Raw genomic sequence first — 11,369 nt, forward strand, 5'->3', positions numbered from 1 at the left:
TCGGAAATGAACTTCCGAAGCAGGGGTAGTTTTGGTTTTTCGCAGGAGGTGACCACCCATAGGGAGGTGGGTAAAGAAATTTTCTTAAATTATAACAATTGATTAGTAAGTTAATTGATAAAATTAGAAAAATTTATGAAATTAATATTAAATTTAATTTTTATTAAGAGGTTCAAAGTCAAGTGCAAACCCCATTGCATTTTCTTTTTATATCTTATTTTTATTAAGAGGTTCAAAGTCAAGTGTAAGACCGGAGATTCAAACTCCATTGCATTTGTTTTCCATTAATTTTTAAAATTGATTTGCATCCAAGGCTTTAGTGAATATATCAGTCAATTGTTTTTCAGTTGTTACATGAAAGTTTGGTACTTGAAAAAGTATGTCAAGACAAATGTCACTACTTGAAAATTCACTTTTAGTGACAAAATTAAATACATAAAAAGTTTTAAAATCGGTCACTTAAACACTTTGCGAGCGATTTAGCGACCATTAATTATTGGTTGAAAAAGTGTTAGTCGCTTTTGCAACGAATCTGTTAGCGCAACAATTGGGGGAGGGTCGAGTTCGGGAGCATTGTTATTTTTCAAGACATTCCTTTGAGCAACACATCTTTGTGGGAGACACACCACTTCTCCACCTAAAACCTTAAGGTGATAGGTGAGTGGGTTCTCCCACTTATAAATACTCAAGTCACCACATGCATTTTCAATGTGGGACTATTATCCACACTCACACTTGCATTATTCTCAACACTCCCCCTCAAGTGTGAGTCTACACGTTGACTCTTCAATTACATGAATATGTTGATTCTCTTCAACTACATGTATTCGTTGACTCTCTTCAACTACAAGTAAGCCGGTCCCTTTCTCGAACTAAATGCTCATGATATAATTTGTTAGCGCAACAATTGGGGGAGGGTCGAGTTCGAGAGCATTGTTATTTTTAGGGACATTCCTTTGAGCAACACACCTTTGTGGGAGACACACCACTTCTCCACCTAAAACCTTAAGGTGATAGGTGAGTGGGTTCTCCCACTTATAAATGCTCAAGTCACCACATGCATTTCCAATGTGGGACTATTATCCACACTCACACTTGTATTATTTTCAACAGAATTTAGTGACTGAAATTTAGCGACCGATTTGGTGACTGAATTTAGTGACCAATTTTAATGTTCTTTTTTCGTAAAATAAAATTAAATATTGTGATACCTAGGAATCAAACCCATGAGCTCCGCATATTTTAATAAGACTTTGCCACTACGCCACTTAACGTCTATTATTATATTTTATATTTAAACATATATATACTTATATTTTTATATAAATATAATATTTGTTAAAATAATAAAAATGATGAAACTTTTAGTGAAAATTAAAAATTGAAAGAGAATTAAAATCTTTAAAAAAATAGTAACATAATAAAGAGGAATAAAAATCTATAAAAGAAAATAAAAAATATTAGTGACTGAAATTTCGGTCTCTAATTTTGATATAAATTAAATTGTATATAAAAATAATTTTTCGTGACCGATTTAGTGACCTCTTAAAATTGGCTCATGAATATCAAATTTTGGTGGCTAATTCGATCACTACACTGACAAAAAAATTCCGGTCACTTAAAATGAATTTTCTAGTACTGTGTCTTAACAATAACACAATGTGAAGATTGATGTTACGGCATCATATGCTAACAGTAAAAATAGAGAATTATGCAGAAAGATAAATTGCAAAAGTAAAAACAACACAATCAATTGTTAAGCCAGATCGGTGCAACCTCGCCTACTCTGGGGACTACCAAGTTAGGAAGGAAGTCCATTATGATAGTATTAGTTCTAAGCCTAAACAACCCTGGTTACAACTTGTCTCCTAATCCCTACCTAGTGCTACTTCTACCTAGAAACACCACGTAGATATGAGATCCCCCTCTTATTTCTAATCGCCACTGTGATAAATCAGTCACAATCCTAATGACAATTTAAAACCTAGAAACTTACACTTCCAATAAACAATACTTAGTTAACACCCTCTAACTAAGGAAAATACTTGATTTTACTTAATAGCTTCAAACAAGAACAATATTTAATCATTTGCTTAAAAGTTCATGGGTGAGAACAATAGCTTGATAAACAAGCAACAATCAGTCAACTCAATGTATCAAAAGATACATGAGTGACATTGTCGCTACCACGAAAAATGACAGAGTCACCACTAAACATATTTATCCCATAAGGGGAAAGGAAATGCTAGCAAACCGCAAATGGATAAGAACAAGGTCTCGCGTCAAAGAAATGAATACGGAAGTCGGTTATGCGGGGGGAAGGTATTAGCACCCCTCACGTCTATGGTACTCCACATGATTCACTTTTTTTGTTTCTAATCAAAAGGTGTGTTAATAATACTACTTACTTTGTAAAGGGAATTGCAATGCATGAGTAAACAAAGATTTTTAATAATTATGCTCGCTAGAGTTTCCTGAACTCTATGCCTACTTACCTCTACTGTGCAATGGAGAAGTTAAAGTGTCGTAGTGCTTCCGAACATTTTCTAATTTTTATGTTTGTAATATGTTTTTTAGTGGACAAACGTCCTTATGGAACTTGCATGGGTTATTTTTTTTCTTTAGATGAACCCCTTAAGTGGTCCTCTTAGGCAAGAGTTGCTTGAATACATTCACCTATTACTTTAAAAAATGTTACAATATCTTAAAGTATTTTACGATTTGATTAGGAAAAGAGATTTTAGTCTTATTATATGCAAATGGGTAGCACACAAGCTAAAGGGATCTCAATCCTTCTTGTTGTTGTGCAATGATGTACCTAAAGTCAAGATATCAAAGGAATACTACCTAATGATATGTGTCGTGCTAAGAAGGACTTTAAGGTGAGTTGTTGTGACAAAGGAGGAAGGCTTTTGAAAGGGTCTAATGTTGAGCTTGGATCTTTCATTTCGGATAGGCCTAACTCTAATACTGTCATGTTTGACCTAATAGCAGGACAAAGGACGTTGAAATAGAGTATGATTTTGGTACTTATATCATTGAGCAGACCCTGAGGCAAGCCACATCCTCTACAGTAAAGTTGCCCATAGCACTTCCAATATTGATATGTGGAATAGTTCTGAATCAATATCCTGGATTTAAAGGGATGCATGTTGCAAACTGTGACACAACCTTAAATAAGGGACGTGTTGTTTCCACTTCTAAGGCCTATGTCATAGCATAATTAAAGGGAACCTGTAAAGAGTTGGATGAGAATATCAGAGTTAGTATTGCATGAAATATAACTCTTGAAAAGGTCATTAAAGCCTTGGCTAAAGAAGGTGCTCAAAAGGATGTTGGGGTTGAAGAATGTAATGAGGAGGAAGAAGGTGATGGTGGTGAAGTCGGATGTCCTCCTGATGACTAATTCTTTATATTTTTTTTATTTCTCTCTGATGTAATGTTTAAGGGCTTATGAACCATGTTTTTGTAAGGCACTTTGTGTTGTTGTGGTGTAATTCCTAACAATTAATGTGTTTCCATCAATAAAGATTTTTTTTTGTTTCCATGTGTGCTTCCAATTTATTTACATTTACTCTAGGCTTTTTGTCAATATTCTGGCTCAAAAAGGGAGTAAAGTGTTAGTGTTTTCTGTCTGTGCTGATGTTATAACACATGTCTTAACATGTTGATTAGCATCCTAATAGGACTGTGCTACTACTAAGGAGAGAGTAGTTATTGTGGTTTCTTGTTGTATGCAAGTATTTAGGGGGAGCATGATAGTTTGTCATGCTTGTTGGTGCTTGTGTTTCTGCTACTGATGTGGTGCCTATGTGCACTGATGTCAAACCACATGTTCTGACATCTTTCCTGATGTGTTATGGAGTACCCTGCTAACTCTGGATTTCCCTGTTTATTGTGAGGCTGGACTTCTCTTGATTTATCTGCTACATGTGTCTTTGATGTGTGGACTTGGGTAGTTCATATTTTAATGGATTTTATGGTGATTTGGGTTTTCTCTTTGAAGGGGAGTCTTGATCATGTGTGACAAGAGGAGTTTGGATCTATTTATGATGTCAGACCTCATGTCTCAACATCTGTCTTCTGGTGTGCTTGAAGATGATGATCTATAAATGCATGATTTTTCTAATATGTTTTGTGTTTGTAGTTTGTATCTCCAAATTTATCAAACTTTAGTTCCTTTAGCCAAAACTTGCCAAAAGGTGAGATTGTTAGTTCCATGGTTTTATGATTGGCTAAATTTTAGTAAAACATGGTTCTGAACTGATGTTGAGCAGAATATCAAAACATCATGATCATCTAACATGACAGTTCTGTTGTCATGTGTTTTTGTCCAGATGTCTTGACATCATGGTCTGTTATGTAGTAGGCGGTGCTATTTTTATATATAATAAATCCTATTAATATAAGGTGTTGCCTCAAGATGACTTGAGCCAAATAAAATTAATGTGTAAGTTATATATAAGATAATGCTTATTAACAAAAAAAAGTGATTCCTAAGTTCTTTTTTTTTGTAATAGTAATCATAAATGTTGAGACTCCCTCAATAACGTTTTCTTTGACCATCATCACTAATATTCTTAATCATGGACTTTAAATTAGTGTATACTTAAAATTATACTTCTTTTTTCTTTGCACAACTTCATTTATTATTTGCTAAGACTTCGGGTTGCAGACTGCTTGCCTTCAAAAAATACTAAGGTTTCACCTTTGTACCTCAATTTTCTTGGGCCCAAGTGGGTTAAGTTTTTCAAAAAGGTCCAAGATTATTTCACTTAGAACTTTTCAGTTTGTCAAAACAAAACAGATCGAAATTGCCTATTCTTTTGCAGTGTGTGCATTTATTAATTGCACGATTCTTTTTCTTCTTATCTATTTTTTCCCTGGGCTTTTTGTTCTTTTTGAATTCTTGTTCACTTTTATAAGGAAGGCCTCTGACTTGATAGGATCAAGTCAAAATTTTCTTTCTCTTGGGTAAAAACTCAGCAGGTAGGTTTTTGCGAACTTTGTACCAGAGACCACCCAATCGGCTTTTGTCCTCTAGCTAAAAAGGAAGTAAATTACTTGGGAAATCAACAGTAAATGTAAGCACCATATCAAGGGAACCAAAGCTATATGAACAGAGAAAACGCAAATTATGTCAAAAATTGGATGCAAGATTTGGGACCGTCAAATAGGAAAAATCCATACCAGAGTTTCAACTAGAATTTGCCCTAACAAGATCGAACTTCAAGATAGAAGATACATTACAACAATTCATGCAGTTGTCTATTGTAAATCAGAAGAAAATTGATGCTTCGATTAAAATTTTGAAAACACAGGTGGGACAAATTGCAAAACAATTGGCAGAACAACGAGGTACATTTACCGCCAACACTCAAATGAATCCAAAGAGCTCTGTAAGTCAATAACAACCAGAAGTCGTAGAGTGATTGAGTCGTGTATTAGAGAATACTGAAAAAGAAAGAATTGTTGTAGAGGAAAAATAAAAACGAGCTTTCAAATAGTTTTGTCTTCATTTAAATATGTCATGCAACTTTCTTGCGTTGCTTCACTCAGTGAGTTTCCTCGCCTCATTAGCAAATATTTAGATTTTGCTTTTTTATCTACAACTTTTATACAAAATGATAATTATCTAATATTGTGTATTGACAGTCCAGAATATTCCCTCAACGCGCTTGGAAAAGATCACTACACCTTCTTACTTGGATTGAAATACTCCCCCAAATGCTGGTAGCGGCTAGATTCGGGGTAGGAATATTGTTCTTGTTAATGCACTTTCACGACGCATTACTATGATATTTGGAGCTGATGTGACTCATCAACACACTGGTGAAGATTAGGGCCGGCCCAATCGACCTGGAGGCCCCGTTCAAATTTTAAAAATATGATTAAATTTACGAAAAATACAATTTTAAAAATTATAATCTTAAACCTGTTTTTTTAAAAATGATATAAAATGATTGATGCTGAAAAATAAATTATTAATTTACACCTATTTCTAAAAAAATAGATATAAAATCTATTATTTTTGTAATTAAAAAAAAATTGGGCCTCTCAAAATTTGAGACTCAGTGCTGCAGCTCATGCTGCACATGGGGAAGGCCGGCCCTAGTGAAGATTCAAGTTCATCAACAGCAACTGTATGTTTCTATATTTGAATTGTTTTTATGTTTGAATATATATATATATATATATATATATATATATATATATATATATATATATATATATATGAGGAGGGTTATATTTACTCAAAGAGTAGGTTATTATAACTTACTCCAACTCTTGACTATGTATTATTTTCAATCTAATGGTTAAAAATAATAAGGAATAGTTTTCTCTCTCCATATTTATCTATATTTGAATTGTTTTTAGGTTTGAATATATATATATATATATATATATATATATATGAGGAGGGTTATATTTACTCAAAGAGTAAGTTATTATAACTTACTCCAACTCTTGACCATTTATTATTTTCAATCTAATGGTTAAAAATAATAAGGAATAGTTTTCTCTCTCCATATTTAATTTCTTATTATTTTTAACAATTAGATTGAAAATAATAAATTGTCAAGATGTGGAATAAGTTATAATAACTTACTCTTGGAGTAAATGTAACCCTCATATATATATATATATATATATATATATATATATATATATATATATATATATATATATATATATATATATATATATATATATATATATATATATATATATATATATATATATATATATATTGCAGCAAGCTAGTAAATTATTCGGTTTTTGTTTTCATTTAATTAAATGATATCCTTGATGACATGAGATCTTTTTGTATTCATTGTTTAATTCGACGTCACGTGTAAGTTTAATTTTCAGTCCAACAAAGTCATAGATATTGTGGATTTCATAGATTGGGTCAATTAGTTTCGTCAGAAAGTGTACTATCAAATTTTTAAAAAAAATTGGCGGTTTTAAACCGCCGCAATAGACTTTCAAAATATAGAATATGTAAATAAAAGTGACGGTTATTTTAATATAGAGGCAGTTTAGAACCGTCAGAGATATCTTCGACGGTTGGATTTCTAAGTCGTCGCAAAAGAGGCTCGTGACACAACTTTTTGTGACCCTTATTGAACGGGTGCAGTTACCGTGCATAGATAAAAATCTATGCACCATGCATAGATTATTATGGACCCTTGGATCATTGGATCAAATTCTAGACATCAATTGTTATTACTCAATACTCAATACTCACCACTCAATACTCAATACTCAATACTCAATACTGGATTAAAAACATGATCCAATGGCTTATGTAGGCTTATGCATGGTGCATAAGGAAAATCCTTATGCATATTAGCCAAATCCTTATTGAACCATCGTAACCAGATTTTAAGCGGTTAATTAGAACCGCCGTAACTTCTAAAAAAAACCATTACAAATCCCCTTTTTCTTGTAGTGCACAAATCATCTAAAAACTTTAATTAAAGTTGTTGTCACCTGTAATAGCAATTGGAATAGGGGTATAGATAATTCAATACATAAAATAATTGACCATCTTACGGGTTTTGGATTACTTTCATTGTTCTCCATGCTGAGCAAGCTAATATTATCTATTTAAATAAATAGTATACAACTATTTGAGGCTAGGAATGAATGTAGCGTCGAATTTAGTAGACATTATTATTAAAAACATTGAAAAATAAATATTAAATGAATAAACAGGTTAGCTTTTACTTCTCGTGACGTAAAAACAATGTTAGAAGTGTTGGAGCCGTGGCCTTTGCGGGGGATACAAACCTTCGTAATTTGTACCTGAAAAACTGCCGCAAAACAACAATTTTATTTAAAAAATGTACATCACATTTAACATAAATTCCAACCGCCGTAATCAACTAATGACGGCTTGAACAGTGTGGTTTTTGAAACCGTTGCAAAAAATGGCAACGACATCATGTTTTTTGGGGGGTTGTAAAACTATCGCAATGTCAGTTTCTCGAAGTTACTAATTGCCGCAACCTGGTCTTAAAACTACTACAAAACAGCTTTTTTATGGTAGTGTTTTAATACATTTGCAATGTATTTGTTGTCATTTTATAACTATATCATAAAAAAAAAATTTATGAATTAATATATCTAGCGGAGGTTACGAACCTTTGTAAGTCGTATTATAAACTATCGCAACGTACAAATTTATTTAAAAATGTTCATTGAACGGTTACAACCATCGTAAATCAATTAGTGACGGTTGGCACGACGTTTGTTAAAACCTTCACAATCAATCCTCATGACACCATGTTTTATGACCATTGACAAACTGTTGTAAGCTCTATTTTGCAGTGGTTCATACCGCCGCAACTTGTTCTTAAAATGGCCGCAAAACTTATTTTTTTCTTATAATGGGGACGACTGGTATGATTTGACCTTATTCTGTACCGTCATATTCAACCATTTTTCTATCATAAAAAATAAAATAAAAGAAAACACAAAGAGACACAAATCTATTAAAGATAATAGCCATATTACATTGAAAGGGAAATAATTTCAACATCAAACCATGTCATCAAGACAACATTAAGGACTAGGACATCAATCCTTATTTATTCTTGTGCAATATGATTGCTTATTGGCTAAATAGAAATATTACTGTTTAATGCGTACACACGAGCTTATTTAAACACATCATTCTGAGTAAACCTTTTTTCCAGTAATGAACTGAGCAAGTCGGTTGATATCCATTGGATAAGTCGCATTTGGATAAGAACTGCTATCGTAAGAAGCTAATGCAACAAGATTGTTCGCGGCTTCTGTAGGATGAATTCCATCAAAATAAACATATTCATTCCTATTATTGCATGGAATTGTATCAGGAAAACAGAATCCATTACCCTTTGTCGCACAACATGAAACATTTGCAACAGTAAAACCTGAAACACAAAAGATCATACTCACTTCAAGAGTTTCATTATTTATATAAAAATAGAAAATGAAATTAATTCAAATATTTACCAGCTGAGTTGTCTAGGGCGATAGCAGTGGTATTTATGAAGATAGTTTTGGAATAAATAAGTCGAGTATTAAAGTCATTCACTAGATTTTTAAGCTTTTGACTAAATATTAATGCAGCAGCATTCTGTTTTTCAACACATCCAGGTTTCCCTTCATCAATAATGGAAAGTGGAGCACAACCTATTTTATCCAGCCCAACTAGCACGAGTTTTCTTGCATAGTTCTTATGCAAAACCTGTCAACCAAAAAAACCAATTTATTACAAACTATCAAATCATCATTTACCAATATTCAACTTGAAGTAGATTTTAAGTATAATATAAATAAAAGTTATTTTAAATGATATTGACTAATTCAATATTTATACCTGTAGATAAGTGGATAATTGGTCTATAAGAACTTGAGCATATTGTTCAGGGGTATAAGTTTTACTTGTTGTGTAATATTGTGGCTGGAAATAGTTTAATGCATAATCATTGGTGCCAATATAAACATAATACAAGCACTTTGATAGATGATCTTTGGCTTGTGACAAACCACCAAGCTTGGCAACAATTCTGGATACTATGATTTTGTGATTTTGTAACTGTAATCCCAAGTAGATATTATTAATCTGCATATATTGCATAACACTACATTAGTTGCATTCATTATCATTGAAAATATGAGCATATCACCAATAAGCAGTATTTAAGAACAATAAAAGTGGTGAACAATTATAGTACTTTATTTTAAAATATTATAAATAGTAAAGTCCAACTTTATATCATTTCCTCATTAGATCTTTCTCAATTATATAGATTGACAAGCGAATAAAAAAGAATATAGGTATGTATACAATACCGCTGTTTTTTTTCCCGTCTCATAACGAATTCCACCTGAACTAGATGCATAATTAACACCTTTGAGTATGTCATAGCCAGTGGTATTAGCGAAGGGTGGGATGAATTCATCAAATCCAAGTAGTTCACCTACAACGATGACAAATTTTTATTTTGTGTTGGTTAAAAAAAACCACATTATTTAATGGCTAGTATAAAAAAATCATGTAGTTCTTCCATTGTTACCAATTATGTCAGCTTTGGTTCTTCCATTGGTAGCTCTTCCTGTTGGTCCTGTTGGAAAGTCGATACCGAATGGCTTGTAATCTGACTTTGCTGCGGTGTCAATATAGTTATTATTTCCACTGTCAGAGAATGAGTCTCCAAATATAAAGAGGCAAGGCACTTGAGATTGTCCGTTAACACAATGCTGCATGTAGCATGCAGCCAAAAGAACAAGAAACAAACCAAACCATGTTTTAATCTCACAAGTCATTTCTCTAGCTAGGTATAAAAATAACTATGATATAGGAAAATGAGAAGTGTGTATTGATATCTCAAAATGTAGGGTATATATAGGATATGGCTAGGATATTTTAATCATCGTACCAATTATATTTAACTTTAGTTAACGTTATTTTTTACAACATTAAACATACTGAAAGAATAAATTCTAACATAAAAGGGCAAAATTACAAAGCCCTTACAAACAACGGTGAAAACCCAGAAGAAAGAAGTTAGAGTAGCACCTAATTATTCCAACTGCCCCAATCGCAATATCCAAAAGAAATAAAAAAAATCTTCACTAAGCACAAAATAAACGTGGGTAAACAACCCAACTGAGTAAACAATGGGAAACAATTTAGTAGAATTCTATAATAGTAATACTAATTCCTCGTCTTTTAACCAAATAAATGGATAAATTACAAGGTCTCGTATCATTTAAGATAATCAAAATTTAACTAAATTTCTTTAGTACTTTATCCTTCTCATGTTAAATATTATATTTAAGTTGAGAGAAATTTTTTTTAAAATGGTTGATTTAATTTCGATGTAATGGAATTGACTCGACTCAATATTTCAGTGAAAGTCTCCACCGCGCTTTATTTTTTCAAAGGAAAAGGGAAAAGAACGAATAAAACCCAGAGTTTGTTTTTAAAAACAAAAAGAAGAAATCTTAGGTACGGGTGTTGTTTATACAAGGGGAAGGTTTTAAGCACCCCTCATATCTGTGGTACTCCACAGGAACCTTTTTGAAAATCTGTGTCGTGTGTGCTAAAAAAGGGTTTGTTTTATTTTTAAAATAAGCTCGGCAAAGTGTTAAGCTTTGTGCCTACATACCTCCTCGGTGTAATGGAGAAGTCAGAGCTAATGTAGTTCCGCTTAAAAGGGAAAAATGTTTTAAAAACAAATAAACACTTTATCGTCGTCGGAGAGAAATACTCAGCCATTGATCTTGAGCATGAGAACAAATGAGTTCTTTGCATCGCAAATGAAAGAAGGGCTCCAACTCGGATAAAATCAACGAGTATGCCACTAGCT

The 11,369-nt window shown here is 32.6% G+C and overlaps 1 pseudogene; it reads right to left on the reverse strand.

The window, feature by feature from the left end:
* Window positions 1-8,625: 8,625 nt before the first annotated feature.
* Window positions 8,626-10,346, reverse strand: LOC131612911 (GDSL esterase/lipase At4g18970-like; annotated as a pseudogene).
* Between the last annotated feature and the right edge of the window lie 1,023 nt (window positions 10,347-11,369).

Source organism: Vicia villosa, linkage group LG6 (assembly GCF_029867415.1).
Source record: "Vicia villosa cultivar HV-30 ecotype Madison, WI linkage group LG6, Vvil1.0, whole genome shotgun sequence".
NCBI classification, from domain to species: domain Eukaryota; kingdom Viridiplantae; phylum Streptophyta; class Magnoliopsida; order Fabales; family Fabaceae; genus Vicia; species Vicia villosa.